At 49.5% G+C, this 22,430-nt stretch overlaps 18 non-coding genes across 18 annotated transcripts; all 18 read left to right on the top strand.

The window, feature by feature from the left end:
• The first annotated feature begins 533 nt into the window (after positions 1-533).
• On the top strand, positions 534-652 carry LOC126213778 (5S ribosomal RNA). The gene has a single exon (XR_007541426.1). It is a non-coding gene; the product is annotated as a 5S ribosomal RNA (ribosomal RNA).
• A 1,383-nt stretch (positions 653-2,035) lies between these two features.
• On the top strand, positions 2,036-2,154 carry LOC126213777 (5S ribosomal RNA). The gene has a single exon (XR_007541425.1). It is a non-coding gene; the product is annotated as a 5S ribosomal RNA (ribosomal RNA).
• A 1,177-nt stretch (positions 2,155-3,331) lies between these two features.
• LOC126213775 (5S ribosomal RNA) lies at positions 3,332-3,450 on the top strand. The gene has a single exon (XR_007541423.1). It is a non-coding gene; the product is annotated as a 5S ribosomal RNA (ribosomal RNA).
• Positions 3,451-4,627: 1,177 nt separating this feature from the next.
• Positions 4,628-4,746, top strand: LOC126213772 (5S ribosomal RNA). Its single transcript, XR_007541422.1, has one exon. It is a non-coding gene; the product is annotated as a 5S ribosomal RNA (ribosomal RNA).
• A 1,177-nt stretch (positions 4,747-5,923) lies between these two features.
• Positions 5,924-6,042, top strand: LOC126213771 (5S ribosomal RNA). Its single transcript, XR_007541421.1, has one exon. It is a non-coding gene; the product is annotated as a 5S ribosomal RNA (ribosomal RNA).
• Positions 6,043-7,220: 1,178 nt separating this feature from the next.
• LOC126213770 (5S ribosomal RNA) lies at positions 7,221-7,339 on the top strand. The gene has a single exon (XR_007541420.1). It is a non-coding gene; the product is annotated as a 5S ribosomal RNA (ribosomal RNA).
• A 1,176-nt stretch (positions 7,340-8,515) lies between these two features.
• On the top strand, positions 8,516-8,634 carry LOC126213769 (5S ribosomal RNA). The gene has a single exon (XR_007541419.1). It is a non-coding gene; the product is annotated as a 5S ribosomal RNA (ribosomal RNA).
• A 1,177-nt stretch (positions 8,635-9,811) lies between these two features.
• On the top strand, positions 9,812-9,930 carry LOC126213768 (5S ribosomal RNA). The gene has a single exon (XR_007541418.1). It is a non-coding gene; the product is annotated as a 5S ribosomal RNA (ribosomal RNA).
• A 1,177-nt stretch (positions 9,931-11,107) lies between these two features.
• LOC126213767 (5S ribosomal RNA) lies at positions 11,108-11,226 on the top strand. The gene has a single exon (XR_007541417.1). It is a non-coding gene; the product is annotated as a 5S ribosomal RNA (ribosomal RNA).
• Positions 11,227-12,403: 1,177 nt separating this feature from the next.
• Positions 12,404-12,522, top strand: LOC126213766 (5S ribosomal RNA). Its single transcript, XR_007541416.1, has one exon. It is a non-coding gene; the product is annotated as a 5S ribosomal RNA (ribosomal RNA).
• Positions 12,523-13,699: 1,177 nt separating this feature from the next.
• Positions 13,700-13,818, top strand: LOC126213765 (5S ribosomal RNA). The gene has a single exon (XR_007541415.1). It is a non-coding gene; the product is annotated as a 5S ribosomal RNA (ribosomal RNA).
• Positions 13,819-14,822: 1,004 nt separating this feature from the next.
• On the top strand, positions 14,823-14,941 carry LOC126213764 (5S ribosomal RNA). The gene has a single exon (XR_007541414.1). It is a non-coding gene; the product is annotated as a 5S ribosomal RNA (ribosomal RNA).
• Positions 14,942-16,118: 1,177 nt separating this feature from the next.
• LOC126213761 (5S ribosomal RNA) lies at positions 16,119-16,237 on the top strand. The gene has a single exon (XR_007541412.1). It is a non-coding gene; the product is annotated as a 5S ribosomal RNA (ribosomal RNA).
• A 1,004-nt stretch (positions 16,238-17,241) lies between these two features.
• LOC126213760 (5S ribosomal RNA) lies at positions 17,242-17,360 on the top strand. The gene has a single exon (XR_007541411.1). It is a non-coding gene; the product is annotated as a 5S ribosomal RNA (ribosomal RNA).
• Positions 17,361-18,536: 1,176 nt separating this feature from the next.
• Positions 18,537-18,655, top strand: LOC126213759 (5S ribosomal RNA). Its single transcript, XR_007541410.1, has one exon. It is a non-coding gene; the product is annotated as a 5S ribosomal RNA (ribosomal RNA).
• A 1,004-nt stretch (positions 18,656-19,659) lies between these two features.
• On the top strand, positions 19,660-19,778 carry LOC126213758 (5S ribosomal RNA). The gene has a single exon (XR_007541409.1). It is a non-coding gene; the product is annotated as a 5S ribosomal RNA (ribosomal RNA).
• Positions 19,779-20,955: 1,177 nt separating this feature from the next.
• Positions 20,956-21,074, top strand: LOC126213757 (5S ribosomal RNA). Its single transcript, XR_007541408.1, has one exon. It is a non-coding gene; the product is annotated as a 5S ribosomal RNA (ribosomal RNA).
• A 1,177-nt stretch (positions 21,075-22,251) lies between these two features.
• LOC126213756 (5S ribosomal RNA) lies at positions 22,252-22,370 on the top strand. The gene has a single exon (XR_007541407.1). It is a non-coding gene; the product is annotated as a 5S ribosomal RNA (ribosomal RNA).
• The last annotated feature ends 60 nt before the right edge of the window (positions 22,371-22,430 follow it).

Genomic DNA, 22,430 nt, shown 5'->3' with positions numbered 1-22,430 from the left:
CGCACAGACCATACGCCGGTCGGCCGCGCGCCAGCCCCCCGCTGGACACCAGGGACAAGATGCGCCTTCCGCGTGTGTCGAAGGTTGCACGCGACAAGCGAATGACAGGAGGTGCAACGAGCAGCTGCGCGTCTCACACACGCGACGGCGCGCCCGCCAATTCGGCAATCGTTCTGCTGGGACGTCGGGCGCGCACTCCGCGCCGTCCTCGAGGAACTCGCTGTTGGCCGGCCGTGGTGGTCTAGCGGTTCTGGCGCTGCAGTCCGGAACCGCGGGACTGCTACGGTCGCAGGTTCGAATCCTGCCTCGGGCATGGGTGTGTGTGATGTCCTTAGGTTAGTTAGGTTTAAGTAGTTCTAAGTTCTAGGGGACTTATGACCTAAGATGTTGAGTCCCATAGTGCTCAGAGCCAGCGATTTGAACTCGCTGTTGCGGAAGGAGGTGCTTTCGTCAAATGCGGCCGAAAACTAACATTTTGTGTGTTGGGAGGAGAGCCGAATGCGAATTCTGCCGTGCGCCTACAGTATATGTGCGCCAACGGCCATACCATGTTAAATACACCGGTTCTCGTCCGATCACCGAAGTTAAGCAACATCGGGCCCGGTTAGTACTTGGATGGGTGACCGCCTGGGAACATCGGGTGCTGTTGGCTCTCCCTTCTTTTTTTTTCCTTTTTATGTCGCTACTCCTGCCAGCCCTCTCGCCATACTACCCTTCCGTTAAAAAAAATAAAAAATAAAAAAAAACAAAAAAAGCAAAAAACAAAAAAATGAAAAAATAAATAAATAAAAAATAAATTAAAAAAAGAAAAAAGGTGCTGTTGGCTCACCTTCCTTTTTTTTCCTTTTTATGTCGCTACTCCTGCCAGCCCTCTTGCCATACTACCCTTCTGTTGTGACAAAGACGTTTCCTTAAGCATTTTAAACTACTGTAATGGTGCGAAAACAAAAATAAAATAAAATAAAATAAATATGAGCCAATAAAAATGGTACTTTTGGCTCCCCTGCATTTTTGCTTTTTAAGTCGCTATCCTGCCAGCAGTCGTTTCATACTACCTTTCTGTCATGACAAAGATGCTTTCTTAAGCATTTTAAACTAATGCAACGGTACGATAATGCGGTAATTAACTCAGTTTGAGGGAGAATGTGCTAACGAAGTTTGCCGGGAAGTCTTTGAAAACGATAAAACAGCACGAATCTGCCCTGAAATGCGTCAGCGCCTATTGTTGTGCTGCACCGTAAAGTTCCAAATTTGATTTGTAATCATAAATTTTTTCTTTAGTCGCGTCGTCTAGTCCCGCAGACGTTTGTCGTGCTTGCGCCGTCATATGGACCACGACCCGAGCGGCAGCGAGCGGCAGTCGAGCAAAGTCGGGCCAAGTCGGGACGGGGACAGGGATAGGAAAGGTGCGAATGCACTGCCAACTACGCAAACACCCGGTGTGAGGCGAGGAAGCTCACATCGCTACCAGTGGCGCCCTCCAGCACGACACTGCCACACCCCGCACAGACCATACGCCGGTCGGCCGCGCGCCAGCCCCCCGCTGGACACCAGGGACAAGATGCGCCTTCCGCGTGTGTCGAAGGTTGCACGCGACAAGCGAATGACAGGAGGTGCAACGAGCAGCTGCGCGTCTCACACACGCGACGGCGCGCCCGCCAATTCGGCAATCGTTCTGCTGGGACGTCGGGCGCGCACTCCGCGCCGTCCTCGAGGAACTCGCTGTTGGCCGGCCGTGGTGGTCTAGCGGTTCTGGCGCTGCAGTCCGGAACCGCGGGACTGCTACGGTCGCAGGTTCGAATCCTGCCTCGGGCATGGGTGTGTGTGATGTCCTTAGGTTAGTTAGGTTTAAGTAGTTCTAAGTTCTAGGGGACTTATGACCTAAGATGTTGAGTCCCATAGTGCTCAGAGCCAGCCATTTGAACTCGCTGTTGCGGAAGGAGGTGCTTTCGTCAAATGCGGCCGAAAACTAACATTTTGTGTGTTGGGAGGAGAGCCGAATGCGAATTCTGCCGTGCGCCTACAGTATATGTGCGCCAACGGCCATACCATGTTAAATACACCGGTTCTCGTCCGATCACCGAAGTTAAGCAACATCGGGCCCGGTTAGTACTTGGATGGGTGACCGCCTGGGAACATCGGGTGCTGTTGGCTCTCCCTTCTTTTTTTTTCCTTTTTATGTCGCTACTCCTGCCAGCCCTCTCGCCATACTACCCTTCCGTTAAAAAAAAATAAAAAATAAAAAAAACAAAAAAAGCAAAAAACAAAAAAATGAAAAAATAAATAAATAAAAAATAAATTAAAAAAAGAAAAAAGGTGCTGTTGGCTCACCTTCCTTTTTTTTCCTTTTTATGTCGCTACTCCTGCCAGCCCTCTTGCCATACTACCCTTCTGTTGTGACAAAGACGTTTCCTTAAGCATTTTAAACTACTGTAATGGTGCGAAAACAAAAATAAAATAAAATAAAATAAATATGAGCCAATAAAAATGGTACTTTTGGCTCCCCTGCATTTTTGCTTTTTAAGTCGCTATCCTGCCAGCAGTCGTTTCATACTACCTTTCTGTCATGACAAAGATGCTTTCTTAAGCATTTTAAACTAATGCAACGGTACGATAATGCGGTAATTAACTCAGTTTGAGGGAGAATGTGCTAACGAAGTTTGCCGGGAAGTCTTTGAAAACGATAAAACAGCACGAATCTGCCCTGAAATGCGTCAGCGCCTATTGTTGTGCTGCACCGTAAAGTTCCAAATTTGATTTGTAATCATAAATTTTTTCTTTAGTCGCGTCGTCTAGTCCCGCAGACGTTTGTCGTGCTTGCGCCGTCATATGGACCACGACCCGAGCGGCAGCGAGCGGCAGTCGAGCAAAGTCGGGCCAAGTCGGGACGGGGACAGGGATAGGAAAGGTGCGAATGCACTGCCAACTACGCAAACACCCGGTGTGAGGCGAGGAAGCTCACATCGCTACCAGTGGCGCCCTCCAGCACGACACTGCCACACCCCGCACAGACCATACGCCGGTCGGCCGCGCGCCAGCCCCCCGCTGGACACCAGGGACAAGATGCGCCTTCCGCGTGTGTCGAAGGTTGCACGCGACAAGCGAATGACAGGAGGTGCAACGAGCAGCTGCGCGTCTCACACACGCGACGGCGCGCCCGCCAATTCGGCAATCGTTCTGCTGGGACGTCGGGCGCGCACTCCGCGCCGTCCTCGAGGAACTCGCTGTTGCGGAAGGAGGTGCTTTCGTCAAATGCGGCCGAAAACTAACATTTTGTGTGTTGGGAGGAGAGCCGAATGCGAATTCTGCCGTGCGCCTACAGTATATGTGCGCCAACGGCCATACCATGTTAAATACACCGGTTCTCGTCCGATCACCGAAGTTAAGCAACATCGGGCCCGGTTAGTACTTGGATGGGTGACCGCCTGGGAACATCGGGTGCTGTTGGCTCTCCCTTCTTTTTTTTTCCTTTTTATGTCGCTACTCCTGCCAGCCCTCTCGCCATACTACCCTTCCGTTAAAAAAAAATAAAAAATAAAAAAAACAAAAAAAGCAAAAAACAAAAAAATGAAAAAATAAATAAATAAAAAATAAATTAAAAAAAGAAAAAAGGTGCTGTTGGCTCACCTTCCTTTTTTTTCCTTTTTATGTCGCTACTCCTGCCAGCCCTCTTGCCATACTACCCTTCTGTTGTGACAAAGACGTTTCCTTAAGCATTTTAAACTACTGTAATGGTGCGAAAACAAAAATAAAATAAAATAAAATAAATATGAGCCAATAAAAATGGTACTTTTGGCTCCCCTGCATTTTTGCTTTTTAAGTCGCTATCCTGCCAGCAGTCGTTTCATACTACCTTTCTGTCATGACAAAGATGCTTTCTTAAGCATTTTAAACTAATGCAACGGTACGATAATGCGGTAATTAACTCAGTTTGAGGGAGAATGTGCTAACGAAGTTTGCCGGGAAGTCTTTGAAAACGATAAAACAGCACGAATCTGCCCTGAAATGCGTCAGCGCCTATTGTTGTGCTGCACCGTAAAGTTCCAAATTTGATTTGTAATCATAAATTTTTTCTTTAGTCGCGTCGTCTAGTCCCGCAGACGTTTGTCGTGCTTGCGCCGTCATATGGACCACGACCCGAGCGGCAGCGAGCGGCAGTCGAGCAAAGTCGGGCCAAGTCGGGACGGGGACAGGGATAGGAAAGGTGCGAATGCACTGCCAACTACGCAAACACCCGGTGTGAGGCGAGGAAGCTCACATCGCTACCAGTGGCGCCCTCCAGCACGACACTGCCACACCCCGCACAGACCATACGCCGGTCGGCCGCGCGCCAGCCCCCCGCTGGACACCAGGGACAAGATGCGCCTTCCGCGTGTGTCGAAGGTTGCACGCGACAAGCGAATGACAGGAGGTGCAACGAGCAGCTGCGCGTCTCACACACGCGACGGCGCGCCCGCCAATTCGGCAATCGTTCTGCTGGGACGTCGGGCGCGCACTCCGCGCCGTCCTCGAGGAACTCGCTGTTGCGGAAGGAGGTGCTTTCGTCAAATGCGGCCGAAAACTAACATTTTGTGTGTTGGGAGGAGAGCCGAATGCGAATTCTGCCGTGCGCCTACAGTATATGTGCGCCAACGGCCATACCATGTTAAATACACCGGTTCTCGTCCGATCACCGAAGTTAAGCAACATCGGGCCCGGTTAGTACTTGGATGGGTGACCGCCTGGGAACATCGGGTGCTGTTGGCTCTCCCTTCTTTTTTTTTCCTTTTTATGTCGCTACTCCTGCCAGCCCTCTCGCCATACTACCCTTCCGTTAAAAAAAAATAAAAAATAAAAAAAACAAAAAAAGCAAAAAACAAAAAAATGAAAAAATAAATAAATAAAAAATAAATTAAAAAAAGAAAAAAGGTGCTGTTGGCTCACCTTCCTTTTTTTTCCTTTTTATGTCGCTACTCCTGCCAGCCCTCTTGCCATACTACCCTTCTGTTGTGACAAAGACGTTTCCTTAAGCATTTTAAACTACTGTAATGGTGCGAAAACAAAAATAAAATAAAATAAAATAAATATGAGCCAATAAAAATGGTACTTTTGGCTCCCCTGCATTTTTGCTTTTTAAGTCGCTATCCTGCCAGCAGTCGTTTCATACTACCTTTCTGTCATGACAAAGATGCTTTCTTAAGCATTTTAAACTAATGCAACGGTACGATAATGCGGTAATTAACTCAGTTTGAGGGAGAATGTGCTAACGAAGTTTGCCGGGAAGTCTTTGAAAACGATAAAACAGCACGAATCTGCCCTGAAATGCGTCAGCGCCTATTGTTGTGCTGCACCGTAAAGTTCCAAATTTGATTTGTAATCATAAATTTTTTCTTTAGTCGCGTCGTCTAGTCCCGCAGACGTTTGTCGTGCTTGCGCCGTCATATGGACCACGACCCGAGCGGCAGCGAGCGGCAGTCGAGCAAAGTCGGGCCAAGTCGGGACGGGGACAGGGATAGGAAAGGTGCGAATGCACTGCCAACTACGCAAACACCCGGTGTGAGGCGAGGAAGCTCACATCGCTACCAGTGGCGCCCTCCAGCACGACACTGCCACACCCCGCACAGACCATACGCCGGTCGGCCGCGCGCCAGCCCCCCGCTGGACACCAGGGACAAGATGCGCCTTCCGCGTGTGTCGAAGGTTGCACGCGACAAGCGAATGACAGGAGGTGCAACGAGCAGCTGCGCGTCTCACACACGCGACGGCGCGCCCGCCAATTCGGCAATCGTTCTGCTGGGACGTCGGGCGCGCACTCCGCGCCGTCCTCGAGGAACTCGCTGTTGCGGAAGGAGGTGCTTTCGTCAAATGCGGCCGAAAACTAACATTTTGTGTGTTGGGAGGAGAGCCGAATGCGAATTCTGCCGTGCGCCTACAGTATATGTGCGCCAACGGCCATACCATGTTAAATACACCGGTTCTCGTCCGATCACCGAAGTTAAGCAACATCGGGCCCGGTTAGTACTTGGATGGGTGACCGCCTGGGAACATCGGGTGCTGTTGGCTCTCCCTTCTTTTTTTTTCCTTTTTATGTCGCTACTCCTGCCAGCCCTCTCGCCATACTACCCTTCCGTTAAAAAAAAATAAAAAATAAAAAAAACAAAAAAAGCAAAAAACAAAAAAATGAAAAAATAAATAAATAAAAAATAAATTAAAAAAAGAAAAAAGGTGCTGTTGGCTCACCTTCCTTTTTTTTTCCTTTTTATGTCGCTACTCCTGCCAGCCCTCTTGCCATACTACCCTTCTGTTGTGACAAAGACGTTTCCTTAAGCATTTTAAACTACTGTAATGGTGCGAAAACAAAAATAAAATAAAATAAAATAAATATGAGCCAATAAAAATGGTACTTTTGGCTCCCCTGCATTTTTGCTTTTTAAGTCGCTATCCTGCCAGCAGTCGTTTCATACTACCTTTCTGTCATGACAAAGATGCTTTCTTAAGCATTTTAAACTAATGCAACGGTACGATAATGCGGTAATTAACTCAGTTTGAGGGAGAATGTGCTAACGAAGTTTGCCGGGAAGTCTTTGAAAACGATAAAACAGCACGAATCTGCCCTGAAATGCGTCAGCGCCTATTGTTGTGCTGCACCGTAAAGTTCCAAATTTGATTTGTAATCATAAATTTTTTCTTTAGTCGCGTCGTCTAGTCCCGCAGACGTTTGTCGTGCTTGCGCCGTCATATGGACCACGACCCGAGCGGCAGCGAGCGGCAGTCGAGCAAAGTCGGGCCAAGTCGGGACGGGGACAGGGATAGGAAAGGTGCGAATGCACTGCCAACTACGCAAACACCCGGTGTGAGGCGAGGAAGCTCACATCGCTACCAGTGGCGCCCTCCAGCACGACACTGCCACACCCCGCACAGACCATACGCCGGTCGGCCGCGCGCCAGCCCCCCGCTGGACACCAGGGACAAGATGCGCCTTCCGCGTGTGTCGAAGGTTGCACGCGACAAGCGAATGACAGGAGGTGCAACGAGCAGCTGCGCGTCTCACACACGCGACGGCGCGCCCGCCAATTCGGCAATCGTTCTGCTGGGACGTCGGGCGCGCACTCCGCGCCGTCCTCGAGGAACTCGCTGTTGCGGAAGGAGGTGCTTTCGTCAAATGCGGCCGAAAACTAACATTTTGTGTGTTGGGAGGAGAGCCGAATGCGAATTCTGCCGTGCGCCTACAGTACATGTGCGCCAACGGCCATACCATGTTAAATACACCGGTTCTCGTCCGATCACCGAAGTTAAGCAACATCGGGCCCGGTTAGTACTTGGATGGGTGACCGCCTGGGAACATCGGGTGCTGTTGGCTCTCCCTTCTTTTTTTTTCCTTTTTATGTCGCTACTCCTGCCAGCCCTCTCGCCATACTACCCTTCCGTTAAAAAAAAATAAAAAATAAAAAAACAAAAAAAGCAAAAAACAAAAAAAAGAAAAAATAAATAAATAAAAAATAAATTAAAAAAAGAAAAAAGGTGCTGTTGGCTCACCTTCCTTTTTTTTCCTTTTTATGTCGCTACTCCTGCCAGCCCTCTTGCCATACTACCCTTCTGTTGTGACAAAGACGTTTCCTTAAGCATTTTAAACTACTGTAATGGTGCGAAAACAAAAATAAAATAAAATAAAATAAATATGAGCCAATAAAAATGGTACTTTTGGCTCCCCTGCATTTTTGCTTTTTAAGTCGCTATCCTGCCAGCAGTCGTTTCATACTACCTTTCTGTCATGACAAAGATGCTTTCTTAAGCATTTTAAACTAATGCAACGGTACGATAATGCGGTAATTAACTCAGTTTGAGGGAGAATGTGCTAACGAAGTTTGCCGGGAAGTCTTTGAAAACGATAAAACAGCACGAATCTGCCCTGAAATGCGTCAGCGCCTATTGTTGTGCTGCACCGTAAAGTTCCAAATTTGATTTGTAATCATAAATTTTTTCTTTAGTCGCGTCGTCTAGTCCCGCAGACGTTTGTCGTGCTTGCGCCGTCATATGGACCACGACCCGAGCGGCAGCGAGCGGCAGTCGAGCAAAGTCGGGCCAAGTCGGGACGGGGACAGGGATAGGAAAGGTGCGAATGCACTGCCAACTACGCAAACACCCGGTGTGAGGCGAGGAAGCTCACATCGCTACCAGTGGCGCCCTCCAGCACGACACTGCCACACCCCGCACAGACCATACGCCGGTCGGCCGCGCGCCAGCCCCCCGCTGGACACCAGGGACAAGATGCGCCTTCCGCGTGTGTCGAAGGTTGCACGCGACAAGCGAATGACAGGAGGTGCAACGAGCAGCTGCGCGTCTCACACACGCGACGGCGCGCCCGCCAATTCGGCAATCGTTCTGCTGGGACGTCGGGCGCGCACTCCGCGCCGTCCTCGAGGAACTCGCTGTTGCGGAAGGAGGTGCTTTCGTCAAATGCGGCCGAAAACTAACATTTTGTGTGTTGGGAGGAGAGCCGAATGCGAATTCTGCCGTGCGCCTACAGTATATGTGCGCCAACGGCCATACCATGTTAAATACACCGGTTCTCGTCCGATCACCGAAGTTAAGCAACATCGGGCCCGGTTAGTACTTGGATGGGTGACCGCCTGGGAACATCGGGTGCTGTTGGCTCTCCCTTCTTTTTTTTTCCTTTTTATGTCGCTACTCCTGCCAGCCCTCTCGCCATACTACCCTTCCGTTAAAAAAAAATAAAAAATAAAAAAAACAAAAAAAGCAAAAAACAAAAAAATGAAAAAATAAATAAATAAAAAATAAATTAAAAAAAGAAAAAAGGTGCTGTTGGCTCACCTTCCTTTTTTTTCCTTTTTATGTCGCTACTCCTGCCAGCCCTCTTGCCATACTACCCTTCTGTTGTGACAAAGACGTTTCCTTAAGCATTTTAAACTACTGTAATGGTGCGAAAACAAAAATAAAATAAAATAAAATAAATATGAGCCAATAAAAATGGTACTTTTGGCTCCCCTGCATTTTTGCTTTTTAAGTCGCTATCCTGCCAGCAGTCGTTTCATACTACCTTTCTGTCATGACAAAGATGCTTTCTTAAGCATTTTAAACTAATGCAACGGTACGATAATGCGGTAATTAACTCAGTTTGAGGGAGAATGTGCTAACGAAGTTTGCCGGGAAGTCTTTGAAAACGATAAAACAGCACGAATCTGCCCTGAAATGCGTCAGCGCCTATTGTTGTGCTGCACCGTAAAGTTCCAAATTTGATTTGTAATCATAAATTTTTTCTTTAGTCGCGTCGTCTAGTCCCGCAGACGTTTGTCGTGCTTGCGCCGTCATATGGACCACGACCCGAGCGGCAGCGAGCGGCAGTCGAGCAAAGTCGGGCCAAGTCGGGACGGGGACAGGGATAGGAAAGGTGCGAATGCACTGCCAACTACGCAAACACCCGGTGTGAGGCGAGGAAGCTCACATCGCTACCAGTGGCGCCCTCCAGCACGACACTGCCACACCCCGCACAGACCATACGCCGGTCGGCCGCGCGCCAGCCCCCCGCTGGACACCAGGGACAAGATGCGCCTTCCGCGTGTGTCGAAGGTTGCACGCGACAAGCGAATGACAGGAGGTGCAACGAGCAGCTGCGCGTCTCACACACGCGACGGCGCGCCCGCCAATTCGGCAATCGTTCTGCTGGGACGTCGGGCGCGCACTCCGCGCCGTCCTCGAGGAACTCGCTGTTGCGGAAGGAGGTGCTTTCGTCAAATGCGGCCGAAAACTAACATTTTGTGTGTTGGGAGGAGAGCCGAATGCGAATTCTGCCGTGCGCCTACAGTATATGTGCGCCAACGGCCATACCATGTTAAATACACCGGTTCTCGTCCGATCACCGAAGTTAAGCAACATCGGGCCCGGTTAGTACTTGGATGGGTGACCGCCTGGGAACATCGGGTGCTGTTGGCTCTCCCTTCTTTTTTTTTCCTTTTTATGTCGCTACTCCTGCCAGCCCTCTCGCCATACTACCCTTCCGTTAAAAAAAAATAAAAAATAAAAAAAACAAAAAAAGCAAAAAACAAAAAAATGAAAAAATAAATAAATAAAAAATAAATTAAAAAAAGAAAAAAGGTGCTGTTGGCTCACCTTCCTTTTTTTTCCTTTTTATGTCGCTACTCCTGCCAGCCCTCTTGCCATACTACCCTTCTGTTGTGACAAAGACGTTTCCTTAAGCATTTTAAACTACTGTAATGGTGCGAAAACAAAAATAAAATAAAATAAAATAAATATGAGCCAATAAAAATGGTACTTTTGGCTCCCCTGCATTTTTGCTTTTTAAGTCGCTATCCTGCCAGCAGTCGTTTCATACTACCTTTCTGTCATGACAAAGATGCTTTCTTAAGCATTTTAAACTAATGCAACGGTACGATAATGCGGTAATTAACTCAGTTTGAGGGAGAATGTGCTAACGAAGTTTGCCGGGAAGTCTTTGAAAACGATAAAACAGCACGAATCTGCCCTGAAATGCGTCAGCGCCTATTGTTGTGCTGCACCGTAAAGTTCCAAATTTGATTTGTAATCATAAATTTTTTCTTTAGTCGCGTCGTCTAGTCCCGCAGACGTTTGTCGTGCTTGCGCCGTCATATGGACCACGACCCGAGCGGCAGCGAGCGGCAGTCGAGCAAAGTCGGGCCAAGTCGGGACGGGGACAGGGATAGGAAAGGTGCGAATGCACTGCCAACTACGCAAACACCCGGTGTGAGGCGAGGAAGCTCACATCGCTACCAGTGGCGCCCTCCAGCACGACACTGCCACACCCCGCACAGACCATACGCCGGTCGGCCGCGCGCCAGCCCCCCGCTGGACACCAGGGACAAGATGCGCCTTCCGCGTGTGTCGAAGGTTGCACGCGACAAGCGAATGACAGGAGGTGCAACGAGCAGCTGCGCGTCTCACACACGCGACGGCGCGCCCGCCAATTCGGCAATCGTTCTGCTGGGACGTCGGGCGCGCACTCCGCGCCGTCCTCGAGGAACTCGCTGTTGCGGAAGGAGGTGCTTTCGTCAAATGCGGCCGAAAACTAACATTTTGTGTGTTGGGAGGAGAGCCGAATGCGAATTCTGCCGTGCGCCTACAGTATATGTGCGCCAACGGCCATACCATGTTAAATACACCGGTTCTCGTCCGATCACCGAAGTTAAGCAACATCGGGCCCGGTTAGTACTTGGATGGGTGACCGCCTGGGAACATCGGGTGCTGTTGGCTCTCCCTTCTTTTTTTTTCCTTTTTATGTCGCTACTCCTGCCAGCCCTCTCGCCATACTACCCTTCCGTTAAAAAAAAATAAAAAATAAAAAAAACAAAAAAAGCAAAAAACAAAAAAATGAAAAAATAAATAAATAAAAAATAAATTAAAAAAAGAAAAAAGGTGCTGTTGGCTCACCTTCCTTTTTTTTCCTTTTTATGTCGCTACTCCTGCCAGCCCTCTTGCCATACTACCCTTCTGTTGTGACAAAGACGTTTCCTTAAGCATTTTAAACTACTGTAATGGTGCGAAAACAAAAATAAAATAAAATAAAATAAATATGAGCCAATAAAAATGGTACTTTTGGCTCCCCTGCATTTTTGCTTTTTAAGTCGCTATCCTGCCAGCAGTCGTTTCATACTACCTTTCTGTCATGACAAAGATGCTTTCTTAAGCATTTTAAACTAATGCAACGGTACGATAATGCGGTAATTAACTCAGTTTGAGGGAGAATGTGCTAACGAAGTTTGCCGGGAAGTCTTTGAAAACGATAAAACAGCACGAATCTGCCCTGAAATGCGTCAGCGCCTATTGTTGTGCTGCACCGTAAAGTTCCAAATTTGATTTGTAATCATAAATTTTTTCTTTAGTCGCGTCGTCTAGTCCCGCAGACGTTTGTCGTGCTTGCGCCGTCATATGGACCACGACCCGAGCGGCAGCGAGCGGCAGTCGAGCAAAGTCGGGCCAAGTCGGGACGGGGACAGGGATAGGAAAGGTGCGAATGCACTGCCAACTACGCAAACACCCGGTGTGAGGCGAGGAAGCTCACATCGCTACCAGTGGCGCCCTCCAGCACGACACTGCCACACCCCGCACAGACCATACGCCGGTCGGCCGCGCGCCAGCCCCCCGCTGGACACCAGGGACAAGATGCGCCTTCCGCGTGTGTCGAAGGTTGCACGCGACAAGCGAATGACAGGAGGTGCAACGAGCAGCTGCGCGTCTCACACACGCGACGGCGCGCCCGCCAATTCGGCAATCGTTCTGCTGGGACGTCGGGCGCGCACTCCGCGCCGTCCTCGAGGAACTCGCTGTTGCGGAAGGAGGTGCTTTCGTCAAATGCGGCCGAAAACTAACATTTTGTGTGTTGGGAGGAGAGCCGAATGCGAATTCTGCCGTGCGCCTACAGTATATGTGCGCCAACGGCCATACCATGTTAAATACACCGGTTCTCGTCCGATCACCGAAGTTAAGCAACATCGGGCCCGGTTAGTACTTGGATGGGTGACCGCCTGGGAACATCGGGTGCTGTTGGCTCTCCCTTCTTTTTTTTTCCTTTTTATGTCGCTACTCCTGCCAGCCCTCTCGCCATACTACCCTTCCGTTAAAAAAAAATAAAAAATAAAAAAAACAAAAAAAGCAAAAAACAAAAAAATGAAAAAATAAATAAATAAAAAATAAATTAAAAAAAGAAAAAAGGTGCTGTTGGCTCACCTTCCTTTTTTTTCCTTTTTATGTCGCTACTCCTGCCAGCCCTCTTGCCATACTACCCTTCTGTTGTGACAAAGACGTTTCCTTAAGCATTTTAAACTACTGTAATGGTGCGAAAACAAAAATAAAATAAAATAAAATAAATATGAGCCAATAAAAATGGTACTTTTGGCTCCCCTGCATTTTTGCTTTTTAAGTCGCTATCCTGCCAGCAGTCGTTTCATACTACCTTTCTGTCATGACAAAGATGCTTTCTTAAGCATTTTAAACTAATGCAACGGTACGATAATGCGGTAATTAACTCAGTTTGAGGGAGAATGTGCTAACGAAGTTTGCCGGGAAGTCTTTGAAAACGATAAAACAGCACGAATCTGCCCTGAAATGCGTCAGCGCCTATTGTTGTGCTGCACCGTAAAGTTCCAAATTTGATTTGTAATCATAAATTTTTTCTTTAGTCGCGTCGTCTAGTCCCGCAGACGTTTGTCGTGCTTGCGCCGTCATATGGACCACGACCCGAGCGGCAGCGAGCGGCAGTCGAGCAAAGTCGGGCCAAGTCGGGACGGGGACAGGGATAGGAAAGGTGCGAATGCACTGCCAACTACGCAAACACCCGGTGTGAGGCGAGGAAGCTCACATCGCTACCAGTGGCGCCCTCCAGCACGACACTGCCACACCCCGCACAGACCATACGCCGGTCGACCGCGCGCCAGCCCCCCGCTGGACACCAGGGACAAGATGCGCCTTCCGCGTGTGTCGAAGGTTGCACGCGACAAGCGAATGACAGGAGGTGCAACGAGCAGCTGCGCGTCTCACACACGCGACGGCGCGCCCGCCAATTCGGCAATCGTTCTGCTGGGACGTCGGGCGCGCACTCCGCGCCGTCCTCGAGGAACTCGCTGTTGCGGAAGGAGGTGCTTTCGTCAAATGCGGCCGAAAACTAACATTTTGTGTGTTGGGAGGAGAGCCGAATGCGAATTCTGCCGTGCGCCTACAGCATATGTGCGCCAACGGCCATACCATGTTAAATACACCGGTTCTCGTCCGATCACCGAAGTTAAGCAACATCGGGCCCGGTTAGTACTTGGATGGGTGACCGCCTGGGAACATCGGGTGCTGTTGGCTCTCCCTTCTTTTTTTTTCCTTTTTATGTCGCTACTCCTGCCAGCCCTCTTGCCATACTACCCTTCTGTTGTGACAAAGACGTTTCCTTAAGCATTTTAAACTACTGTAATGGTGCGAAAACAAAAATAAAATAAAATAAAATAAATATGAGCCAATAAAAATGGTACTTTTGGCTCCCCTGCATTTTTGCTTTTTAAGTCGCTATCCTGCCAGCAGTCGTTTCATACTACCTTTCTGTCATGACAAAGATGCTTTCTTAAGCATTTTAAACTAATGCAACGGTACGATAATGCGGTAATTAACTCAGTTTGAGGGAGAATGTGCTAACGAAGTTTGCCGGGAAGTCTTTGAAAACGATAAAACAGCACGAATCTGCCCTGAAATGCGTCAGCGCCTATTGTTGTGCTGCACCGTAAAGTTCCAAATTTGATTTGTAATCATAAATTTTTTCTTTAGTCGCGTCGTCTAGTCCCGCAGACGTTTGTCGTGCTTGCGCCGTCATATGGACCACGACCCGAGCGGCAGCGAGCGGCAGTCGAGCAAAGTCGGGCCAAGTCGGGACGGGGACAGGGATAGGAAAGGTGCGAATGCACTGCCAACTACGCAAACACCCGGTGTGAGGCGAGGAAGCTCACATCGCTACCAGTGGCGCCCTCCAGCACGACACTGCCACACCCCGCACAGACCATACGCCGGTCGGCCGCGCGCCAGCCCCCCGCTGGACACCAGGGACAAGATGCGCCTTCCGCGTGTGTCGAAGGTTGCACGCGACAAGCGAATGACAGGAGGTGCAACGAGCAGCTGCGCGTCTCACACACGCGACGGCGCGCCCGCCAATTCGGCAATCGTTCTGCTGGGACGTCGGGCGCGCACTCCGCGCCGTCCTCGAGGAACTCGCTGTTGCGGAAGGAGGTGCTTTCGTCAAATGCGGCCGAAAACTAACATTTTGTGTGTTGGGAGGAGAGCCGAATGCGAATTCTGCCGTGCGCCTACAGTATATGTGCGCCAACGGCCATACCATGTTAAATACACCGGTTCTCGTCCGATCACCGAAGTTAAGCAACATCGGGCCCGGTTAGTACTTGGATGGGTGACCGCCTGGGAACATCGGGTGCTGTTGGCTCTCCCTTCTTTTTTTTTCCTTTTTATGTCGCTACTCCTGCCAGCCCTCTCGCCATACTACCCTTCCGTTAAAAAAAAATAAAAAATAAAAAAAACAAAAAAAGCAAAAAACAAAAAAATGAAAAAATAAATAAATAAAAAATAAATTAAAAAAAGAAAAAAGGTGCTGTTGGCTCACCTTCCTTTTTTTTCCTTTTTATGTCGCTACTCCTGCCAGCCCTCTTGCCATACTACCCTTCTGTTGTGACAAAGACGTTTCCTTAAGCATTTTAAACTACTGTAATGGTGCGAAAACAAAAATAAAATAAAATAAAATAAATATGAGCCAATAAAAATGGTACTTTTGGCTCCCCTGCATTTTTGCTTTTTAAGTCGCTATCCTGCCAGCAGTCGTTTCATACTACCTTTCTGTCATGACAAAGATGCTTTCTTAAGCATTTTAAACTAATGCAACGGTACGATAATGCGGTAATTAACTCAGTTTGAGGGAGAATGTGCTAACGAAGTTTGCCGGGAAGTCTTTGAAAACGATAAAACAGCACGAATCTGCCCTGAAATGCGTCAGCGCCTATTGTTGTGCTGCACCGTAAAGTTCCAAATTTGATTTGTAATCATAAATTTTTTCTTTAGTCGCGTCGTCTAGTCCCGCAGACGTTTGTCGTGCTTGCGCCGTCATATGGACCACGACCCGAGCGGCAGCGAGCGGCAGTCGAGCAAAGTCGGGCCAAGTCGGGACGGGGACAGGGATAGGAAAGGTGCGAATGCACTGCCAACTACGCAAACACCCGGTGTGAGGCGAGGAAGCTCACATCGCTACCAGTGGCGCCCTCCAGCACGACACTGCCACACCCCGCACAGACCATACGCCGGTCGGCCGCGCGCCAGCCCCCCGCTGGACACCAGGGACAAGATGCGCCTTCCGCGTGTGTCGAAGGTTGCACGCGACAAGCGAATGACAGGAGGTGCAACGAGCAGCTGCGCGTCTCACACACGCGACGGCGCGCCCGCCAATTCGGCAATCGTTCTGCTGGGACGTCGGGCGCGCACTCCGCGCCGTCCTCGAGGAACTCGCTGTTGCGGAAGGAGGTGCTTTCGTCAAATGCGGCCGAAAACTAACATTTTGTGTGTTGGGAGGAGAGCCGAATGCGAATTCTGCCGTGCGCCTACAGCATATGTGCGCCAACGGCCATACCATGTTAAATACACCGGTTCTCGTCCGATCACCGAAGTTAAGCAACATCGGGCCCGGTTAGTACTTGGATGGGTGACCGCCTGGGAACATCGGGTGCTGTTGGCTCTCCCTTCTTTTTTTTTCCTTTTTATGTCGCTACTCCTGCCAGCCCTCTTGCCATACTACCCTTCTGTTGTGACAAAGACGTTTCCTTAAGCATTTTAAACTACTGTAATGGTGCGAAAACAAAAATAAAATAAAATAAAATAAATATGAGCCAATAAAAATGGTACTTTTGGCTCCCCTGCATTTTTGCTTTTTAAGTCGCTATCCTGCCAGCAGTCGTTTCATACTACCTTTCTGTCATGACAAAGATGCTTTCTTAAGCATTTTAAACTAATGCAACGGTACGATAATGCGGTAATTAACTCAGTTTGAGGGAGAATGTGCTAACGAAGTTTGCCGGGAAGTCTTTGAAAACGATAAAACAGCACGAATCTGCCCTGAAATGCGTCAGCGCCTATTGTTGTGCTGCACCGTAAAGTTCCAAATTTGATTTGTAATCATAAATTTTTTCTTTAGTCGCGTCGTCTAGTCCCGCAGACGTTTGTCGTGCTTGCGCCGTCATATGGACCACGACCCGAGCGGCAGCGAGCGGCAGTCGAGCAAAGTCGGGCCAAGTCGGGACGGGGACAGGGATAGGAAAGGTGCGAATGCACTGCCAACTACGCAAACACCCGGTGTGAGGCGAGGAAGCTCACATCGCTACCAGTGGCGCCCTCCAGCACGACACTGCCACACCCCGCACAGACCATACGCCGGTCGGCCGCGCGCCAGCCCCCCGCTGGACACCAGGGACAAGATGCGCCTTCCGCGTGTGTCGAAGGTTGCACGCGACAAGCGAATGACAGGAGGTGCAACGAGCAGCTGCGCGTCTCACACACGCGACGGCGCGCCCGCCAATTCGGCAATCGTTCTGCTGGGACGTCGGGCGCGCACTCCGCGCCGTCCTCGAGGAACTCGCTGTTGCGGAAGGAGGTGCTTTCGTCAAATGCGGCCGAAAACTAACATTTTGTGTGTTGGGAGGAGAGCCGAATGCGAATTCTGCCGTGCGCCTACAGTATATGTGCGCCAACGGCCATACCATGTTAAATACACCGGTTCTCGTCCGATCACCGAAGTTAAGCAACATCGGGCCCGGTTAGTACTTGGATGGGTGACCGCCTGGGAACATCGGGTGCTGTTGGCTCTCCCTTCTTTTTTTTTCCTTTTTATGTCGCTACTCCTGCCAGCCCTCTCGCCATACTACCCTTCCGTTAAAAAAAATAAAAAATAAAAAAAACAAAAAAAGCAAAAAACAAAAAAATGAAAAAATAAATAAATAAAAAATAAATTAAAAAAAGAAAAAAGGTGCTGTTGGCTCACCTTCCTTTTTTTTCCTTTTTATGTCGCTACTCCTGCCAGCCCTCTTGCCATACTACCCTTCTGTTGTGACAAAGACGTTTCCTTAAGCATTTTAAACTACTGTAATGGTGCGAAAACAAAAATAAAATAAAATAAAATAAATATGAGCCAATAAAAATGGTACTTTTGGCTCCCCTGCATTTTTGCTTTTTAAGTCGCTATCCTGCCAGCAGTCGTTTCATACTACCTTTCTGTCATGACAAAGATGCTTTCTTAAGCATTTTAAACTAATGCAACGGTACGATAATGCGGTAATTAACTCAGTTTGAGGGAGAATGTGCTAACGAAGTTTGCCGGGAAGTCTTTGAAAACGATAAAACAGCACGAATCTGCCCTGAAATGCGTCAGCGCCTATTGTTGTGCTGCACCGTAAAGTTCCAAATTTGATTTGTAATCATAAATTTTTTCTTTAGTCGCGTCGTCTAGTCCCGCAGACGTTTGTCGTGCTTGCGCCGTCATATGGACCACGACCCGAGCGGCAGCGAGCGGCAGTCGAGCAAAGTCGGGCCAAGTCGGGACGGGGACAGGGATAGGAAAGGTGCGAATGCACTGCCAACTACGCAAACACCCGGTGTGAGGCGAGGAAGCTCACATCGCTACCAGTGGCGCCCTCCAGCACGACACTGCCACACCCCGCACAGACCATACGCCGGTCGGCCGCGCGCCAGCCCCCCGCTGGACACCAGGGACAAGATGCGCCTTCCGCGTGTGTCGAAGGTTGCACGCGACAAGCGAATGACAGGAGGTGCAACGAGCAGCTGCGCGTCTCACACACGCGACGGCGCGCCCGCCAATTCGGCAATCGTTCTGCTGGGACGTCGGGCGCGCACTCCGCGCCGTCCTCGAGGAACTCGCTGTTGCGGAAGGAGGTGCTTTCGTCAAATGCGGCCGAAAACTAACATTTTGTGTGTTGGGAGGAGAGCCGAATGCGAATTCTGCCGTGCGCCTACAGCATATGTGCGCCAACGGCCATACCATGTTAAATACACCGGTTCTCGTCCGATCACCGAAGTTAAGCAACATCGGGCCCGGTTAGTACTTGGATGGGTGACCGCCTGGGAACATCGGGTGCTGTTGGCTCTCCCTTCTTTTTTTTTCCTTTTTATGTCGCTACTCCTGCCAGCCCTCTTGCCATACTACCCTTCTGTTGTGACAAAGACGTTTCCTTAAGCATTTTAAACTACTGTAATGGTGCGAAAACAAAAATAAAATAAAATAAAATAAATATGAGCCAATAAAAATGGTACTTTTGGCTCCCCTGCATTTTTGCTTTTTAAGTCGCTATCCTGCCAGCAGTCGTTTCATACTACCTTTCTGTCATGACAAAGATGCTTTCTTAAGCATTTTAAACTAATGCAACGGTACGATAATGCGGTAATTAACTCAGTTTGAGGGAGAATGTGCTAACGAAGTTTGCCGGGAAGTCTTTGAAAACGATAAAACAGCACGAATCTGCCCTGAAATGCGTCAGCGCCTATTGTTGTGCTGCACCGTAAAGTTCCAAATTTGATTTGTAATCATAAATTTTTTCTTTAGTCGCGTCGTCTAGTCCCGCAGACGTTTGTCGTGCTTGCGCCGTCATATGGACCACGACCCGAGCGGCAGCGAGCGGCAGTCGAGCAAAGTCGGGCCAAGTCGGGACGGGGACAGGGATAGGAAAGGTGCGAATGCACTGCCAACTACGCAAACACCCGGTGTGAGGCGAGGAAGCTCACATCGCTACCAGTGGCGCCCTCCAGCACGACACTGCCACACCCCGCACAGACCATACGCCGGTCGGCCGCGCGCCAGCCCCCCGCTGGACACCAGGGACAAGATGCGCCTTCCGCGTGTGTCGAAGGTTGCACGCGACAAGCGAATGACAGGAGGTGCAACGAGCAGCTGCGCGTCTCACACACGCGACGGCGCGCCCGCCAATTCGGCAATCGTTCTGCTGGGACGTCGGGCGCGCACTCCGCGCCGTCCTCGAGGAACTCGCTGTTGCGGAAGGAGGTGCTTTCGTCAAATGCGGCCGAAAACTAACATTTTGTGTGTTGGGAGGAGAGCCGAATGCGAATTCTGCCGTGCGCCTACAGTATATGTGCGCCAACGGCCATACCATGTTAAATACACCGGTTCTCGTCCGATCACCGAAGTTAAGCAACATCGGGCCCGGTTAGTACTTGGATGGGTGACCGCCTGGGAACATCGGGTGCTGTTGGCTCTCCCTTCTTTTTTTTTCCTTTTTATGTCGCTACTCCTGCCAGCCCTCTCGCCATACTACCCTTCCGTTAAAAAAAAATAAAAAATAAAAAAAACAAAAAAAGCAAAAAACAAAAAAATGAAAAAATAAATAAATAAAAAATAAATTAAAAAAAGAAAAAAGGTGCTGTTGGCTCACCTTCCTTTTTTTTCCTTTTTATGTCGCTACTCCTGCCAGCCCTCTTGCCATACTACCCTTCTGTTGTGACAAAGACGTTTCCTTAAGCATTTTAAACTACTGTAATGGTGCGAAAACAAAAATAAAATAAAATAAAATAAATATGAGCCAATAAAAATGGTACTTTTGGCTCCCCTGCATTTTTGCTTTTTAAGTCGCTATCCTGCCAGCAGTCGTTTCATACTACCTTTCTGTCATGACAAAGATGCTTTCTTAAGCATTTTAAACTAATGCAACGGTACGATAATGCGGTAATTAACTCAGTTTGAGGGAGAATGTGCTAACGAAGTTTGCCGGGAAGTCTTTGAAAACGATAAAACAGCACGAATCTGCCCTGAAATGCGTCAGCGCCTATTGTTGTGCTGCACCGTAAAGTTCCAAATTTGATTTGTAATCATAAATTTTTTCTTTAGTCGCGTCGTCTAGTCCCGCAGACGTTTGTCGTGCTTGCGCCGTCATATGGACCACGACCCGAGCGGCAGCGAGCGGCAGTCGAGCAAAGTCGGGCCAAGTCGGGACGGGGACAGGGATAGGAAAGGTGCGAATGCACTGCCAACTACGCAAACACCCGGTGTGAGGCGAGGAAGCTCACATCGCTACCAGTGGCGCCCTCCAGCACGACACTGCCACACCCCGCACAGACCATACGCCGGTCGGCCGCGCGCCAGCCCCCCGCTGGACACCAGGGACAAGATGCGCCTTCCGCGTGTGTCGAAGGTTGCACGCGACAAGCGAATGACAGGAGGTGCAACGAGCAGCTGCGCGTCTCACACACGCGACGGCGCGCCCGCCAATTCGGCAATCGTTCTGCTGGGACGTCGGGCGCGCACTCCGCGCCGTCCTCGAGGAACTCGCTGTTGCGGAAGGAGGTGCTTTCGTCAAATGCGGCCGAAAACTAACATTTTGTGTGTTGGGAGGAGAGCCGAATGCGAATTCTGCCGTGCGCCTACAGTATATGTGCGCCAACGGCCATACCATGTTAAATACACCGGTTCTCGTCCGATCACCGAAGTTAAGCAACATCGGGCCCGGTTAGTACTTGGATGGGTGACCGCCTGGGAACATCGGGTGCTGTTGGCTCTCCCTTCTTTTTTTTTCCTTTTTATGTCGCTACTCCTGCCAGCCCTCTCGCCATACTACCCTTCCGTTAAAAAAAAATAAAAAATAAAAAAAACAAAAAAAGCAAAAAACAAAAAAATGAAAAAATAAATAAATAAAAAATAAATTAAAAAAAGAAAAAAGGTGCTGTTGGCTCACCTTCCTTTTTTTTCCTTTTTATGTCGCTACTCCTGCCAGCCCTCTTGCCATACTACCCTTCTGTTGTGACAAAGACGTTTCCTTAAGCATTTTAAACTACTGTAATGGTGCGAAAACAAAAATAAAATAAAATAAAATAAATATGAGCCAATAAAAATGGTACTTTTGGCTCCCCTGCATTTTTGCTTTTTAAGTCGCTATCCTGCCAGCAGTCGTTTCATACTACCTTTCTGTCATGACAAAGATGCTTTCTTAAGCATTTTAAACTAATGCAACGGTACGATAATGCGGTAATTAACTCAGTTTGAGGGAGAATGTGCTAACGAAGTTTGCCGGGAAGTCTTTGAAAACGATAAAACAGCACGAATCTGCCCTGAAATGCGTCAGCGCCTATTGTTGTGCTGCACCGTAAAGTTCCAAATTTGATTTGTAATCATAAATTTTTTCTTTAGTCGCGTCGTCTAGTCCCGCAGACGTTTGTCGTGCTTGCGCCGTCATATGGACCACGACCCGAGCGGCAGCGAGCGGCAGTCGAGCAAAGTCGGGCCAAGTCGGGACGGGGACAGGGATAGGAAAGGTGCGAATGCACTGCCAACTACGCAAACACCCGGTGTGAGGCGAGGAAGCTCACATCGCTACCAGTGGCGCCCTCCAGCACGACACTGCCACACCCCGCACAGACCATACGCCGGTCGGCCGCGCGCCAGCCCCCCGCTGGACACCAGGGACAAGATGCGCCTTCCGCGTGTGTCGAAGGTTGCACGCGACAAGCGAATGACAGGAGGTGCAACGAGCAGCTGCGCGTCTCACACACGCGACGGCGCGCCCGCCAATTCGGCAATCGTTCTGCTGGGACGTCGGGCGCGCACTCCGCGCCGTCCTCGAGGAACTCGCTGTTGCGGAAGGAGGTGCTTTCGTCAAATGCGGCCGAAAACTAACATTTTGTGTGTTGGGAGGAGAGCCGAATGCGAATTCTGCCGTGCGCCTACAGTATATGTGCGCCAACGGCCATACCATGTTAAATACACCGGTTCTCGTCCGATCACCGAAGTTAAGCAACATCGGGCCCGGTTAGTACTTGGATGGGTGACCGCCTGGGAACATCGGGTGCTGTTGGCTCTCCCTTCTTTTTTTTTCCTTTTTATGTCGCTACTCCTGCCAGCCCTCTCGCCATACTAC

The sequence above is a fragment of the Schistocerca nitens genome, chromosome 11, assembly GCF_023898315.1.
Source record: "Schistocerca nitens isolate TAMUIC-IGC-003100 chromosome 11, iqSchNite1.1, whole genome shotgun sequence".
NCBI classification, from domain to species: Eukaryota; Metazoa; Arthropoda; class Insecta; order Orthoptera; family Acrididae; genus Schistocerca; species Schistocerca nitens.
This window is presented reverse-complemented; position numbering and strand designations above follow the sequence as displayed.